Source organism: Sminthopsis crassicaudata, chromosome 3 (genome assembly GCF_048593235.1).
Source record: "Sminthopsis crassicaudata isolate SCR6 chromosome 3, ASM4859323v1, whole genome shotgun sequence".
NCBI classification, from domain to species: Eukaryota; Metazoa; Chordata; class Mammalia; order Dasyuromorphia; family Dasyuridae; genus Sminthopsis; species Sminthopsis crassicaudata.
Window position 1 is genome coordinate 640,102,445 of NC_133619.1, and position 4,545 is coordinate 640,106,989.

The window sequence follows — 4,545 nt, forward strand, 5'->3', positions numbered from 1 at the left end:
CCAGAGACTGAGAGAGTGTGAGAGACACGTGGGCCCGAGGCCCCGGTGCAGAGAGACAAGGCCTCCAAGAGAAAAAAACCAAAAACCAAACCAAAGATTTTAACAAATTAAAAACAAAAAAAACAAAAAAAACACAAAAACCAAAAAAAAAAAAAACAAAAACCAAAAAAAAACCCAGACAACTCCGCTACCTTTTTATACGTCAGAAAAAAGTGAAAAAAAAAATATAAAAACGATAATAAAAAAAAATGAAACTAACCCCAAGCCACATTCCCTTGGTGTGGCTTGAACTTTGACCTCAGCAGTCTCCAGAACAAGACATCGAAGACAGCGAAAAGACAACAGAAGGGAAAAAAAAAATAAATAATGTATATTTTTAACTATTTGTCCTTGAAATTTTAGCTCCTGTTTAAAAAAAAAAAAAAAAAAAAAAAAGGAAAAAAAAAAAAAAAAAAGAAAAGAGGGAGAAGAAAAATTTCCAGAGAATCGTCGCTGGGGATGGAGACAGCTATTTACTGTGTCTGTGACTCCCTTTCCCTTTCCCTCTCTCCCTCCCCCCTCCGCACCCAACTCTTCCCCCTCCCCCAGGAGCCCTGTATTTATTTATTTATTTGTGTGTCCTTTCAGGGCGACATGGGTGTTGGAATCTCCATTTCCTCTGGCGAGGGAATTGGGAAAGGCTGGGCTTTTCTCCTTTCCTCCCTTTCCTTTCTTCCAAGTGGCGAGGTTTGTAGGTGATAGGAGGGCACGGGGCAGAGGAGTGGACCTGACCCACGGGCTGCCATCTCCATCCTGCATGCGGTCTGCACAGGATCCCACAAAATAGATCTCGTTGTCGGCAGTCCCTGCCTTGTAAAGAGCCCGTCTGGGGGCATCCTCCCCTGCTGTAACAACTAGGCCCGGGCAGGGCCATTTCTCACCTACCAACACGCATGACCACTATAGATGCAGGAGGTGGGAGGCAGGCTAAGTGTAGAGAGGAGATAGACCCCGGCCCCATCCCTGCTCCTTAGGTCGCCCCCCATGTCTGAAAGCCCTGCCCTCCCCCGCCTCCTCCCCACCCCTTCCCTGTCTCTCTTCTTGTGGTAGCGGATTAGCGTCTCAGTGTTAAAATTCAATCTGCTTGTTCATTGTATGATGTGCTTCTTTTAAGGCCCAATTTTGTAACTTGAATGTGTCATTCATCTGAACAACGACAAAACAATTAAAGATTGTACAGAGAGAAACGAGCCCTGCTCCCTTCGGCCCCTGGTTCTGTCCGTCTGTGCAGGGGGGAAAGGTGGGCAGGGTATGGATGGTGGGAGAAGAGGGGGGGTGGGAGGAGGGGTGCTACTGAAAGGCCAATGGGTCCCTCACTCGGATCCCTTAAGCCCAAGGGGGATTTCTTGTCCTTCTTTAATTCTGCTTATCATGGGAAGTCTGCCCTGCTGAGCACCCGCCTCATAGTCTCTGAGCTTTCCTGTGCCCCAAGGCTGCCATTGCTACAAAGGAGGAGGGAAGACGGAGTTTCTAACATTTAAGGAGACAATCCTCTCCTTCAATACGTCTTGACCCTTTTCCATAACTCAGTAAAAAAAAAAAAAAAAAAAAAAGTCCCTTAGTGGATGATTTTACAGATTTCCAAGGACCAGAGAAATGTAGAAATCTTTACGCCCAGTCCTTAGGTAGGTTGCCCCTCCATCACCCACAGCCAGTCCTGGACATGCATTTACAACCTTTCCAGTATGACAAGGTCTTCTTTCCTTGAAGCACAACCTGGGATCTCTTCCAGGCCACAGAGACCTCAGCAAGTTTAACTGGAATCAAGTTTACAAGCATTTGCACAAGTTGTGCCTCTGAAACATTCGCAGGACAGCATTAATCACTCTTCCCCTAGTTCTGGCCTGGGAACCACCGGGACCCTGGCCAGGCAGAGGGCCCGAGAGGGGCTAGCAGCAGGTCTTGGGAAAGAGCCAGCACCAGCCACTCCGTGGGGCCGGCTCCCTAGCTTCATTTGTGAGAAGGTCAAGGTCCGTTCTATACTGGGAGTGAAAAGTGCCTATTCAGTGTCCATCAATAAGAACCCTGCTTTCAGGAATACAATTGTCTTGGGTTAGAGAGGTCCAGGAGAAGCTCAAAGTCGGGCTGGTTGTTCTCATTGGCTGCCCAGAAAGCCAGGGATACCGGGAGGGTGGGAGTTACCAGGCAAGAACATGGCAGACTGAGAAGACCTGTGTCCAATCCCTCCCAAGTCCTTGCCTTTCTTTGGGACTGTTAAAGGCAGGGAAGGGACGAGACCACAAAGGTCGCTCTCAGATCCAACGATCGGGGAGACCACTCAGACACAGAGGAAGGGCAGCACAGGGGGCGGAACACCAAGACACCCACTTGGGGACCTCGCAGCCTTTAGGAAGATGGGGGTCTGGGAAACCTCCATATAAGGACAGCTGGATCTCAGCTCACATTCTTCACGTTTTTATGCCTCTCAGACAAAGTCCCCGAACTGACAGTCGGAGGTGCCATAGTTCCTCCCAGGAATGGGAGTCTTGTGTCTCCTGGTATCACTCAGCCAGCGGACGTCCCCTCTCCTTTCAGGGGCGACCTGCAGCCCCTGCCCGGTGCTGGGGGCCTGACAGGCCCCTGTTCTCCCAAAAGTCAGGATGAGGCTGAGGAGACTGAAGCTCACTTACTCTCTGGGCTGGGTTTTCCCAGGGTTGGACTTGAGGATAACAATCGGACAGAGCTTTATGGCTCAGCAGCGCCTTGGAGTCATTGGTATTGACCACATCCATTTTTACAAGGACCGAGGGCGCTTTCCATGTCCTGCCCGAGGTCACAGCTAGTGCCCCCCCTTCCCAGAAGACCCCTAGATCGGAGGGCAGCTCAGGAAACGGTTCATGTTCTATTCCGTGCTTGAAACAGCTCTCTCCTTCCGGGGCTTTGGTCCTTTTTGTCTCCAGAGTTCCTATGCTCTCCACCTCCTTTGGAAACTCAGTGATCCCTAGAGCATAACCCTTGAGGGGTTCTGACTTAGCCCCATTTGGAGTCGGATAAATCCTCACCCGGCTGAATGTCCGGCAGCCTTCTTACTCACCCCACTGCCACCAGGCTGAGATAGGCCCCTGGAAGACCATGAGGACCAGGCCCCCCTCCTTTCCCATACTGGCTCATGCTGCTCACACGGGGGCGGCCCTGCACCCCCTTCTTTGGGCTAGGGGAATTTTATCCAGCAGCGGCCAGTGACACTCCCTCCTTAACCCTCAGAATGCATCTAGCCGGGACTGGGCTTGGGGAGAGGCCTTCAGACCTCGCTGCTGCCCATGATCCAGCAGGGTCAGAGATCACAGGCTGGCAGCCACCTTGGAGCCAGGAAGGGCTGAGTCTAAGTTCTGGTTCATACAATTACTAGCTACTTGAAAGAGTGGAGAAATGAATGAAGAAGCACTGATTAAGCACTTACTGTGTACAAAGCACTGAGGATGCAAATAGAAAAGTAAGGTAGCCCCAGACCTCAAGAGGCTCACACTCTAAAGGGGAAAGGTTCCCCTGGAAGGTGATGTCAGATGAAAAGGTCCCGGGGGTCCTTAGAGTCCCCAACAAAGTAGACGTCATGTTGCAGGGCGATGGCCCCTCGGTGACAGACAGGACTAAAAATAGGTCCCACTGCTATTCCAAGGGCACGGGCCCAGGGTCCTGGCCGTAAATCATATTTGTTGCCAAGGCTTTTTCAGTCACATCCGACTCTCGTGACCCCATTTGGGGTTTTCTTGGCAGGTTTCTTTTCCTTTCCTTTTTCAGATCATTTACCGGTGAGGACACTGAGGCACCACTTAGGTAGCCAGGAAGTGTCTGGGGCAGGATTTGAACTCGGGAAGATGAGTGCCACGGTCTCCCACCCAGAATGCGTTTTTATGAGAATGGCCATGGGGCAGTCTGAGACGAGAATTTGGCATATGAACTAATAGGGATAATGTTGGCAAATGAAGCCTAAAGGGCTAAACTTGGTCCAAAACCCAGTTTCCCAAGTGTACGGCTAAGATGTCAGCTAGGTGACACAGTGTAGAGACCCAAGCTCAAATCCAGGCACAGAAATTTATTAACTGTGTGAGCCTAGGCAAGTCGCTCAATCCTGTTTGCCTCAGTCTCCTCATCTGAAGGCGACAGCAACTGCTCCCATCTCTCTGCCAAGAAAAGCCCCAGCTGAAGAGCTAGGCTAGGGGAGCACTTGGTGGGAGAGCTCTGGGAAGCGGAGTAATCTGAGAACGACCAGGGTGATCCCAGGGCGGCTAACGCAGCGCCTCCGAGGGTCTGCCTCTGTCAGAGGAGGGCCCTAGTGATCAAGGCCCCAGGTGCAGGACTGGCAGGATTCTACAGTGCAGGTACTGAGAGTTGGATGGATGGAAAATGATAAAAAAAAAAAAAAAAGCAGCGAATGTCTAAGTTTTCCTACCCCTAAGAAGGGATTCAAGCAGAAGACTTCTATAGGGCGCTTCCAGGTCAAATGGTACTAGGATTTTAAACAGAAAAATCGAGCGTGGACTGTCATGTAGCCTTTGGGGTGAAACA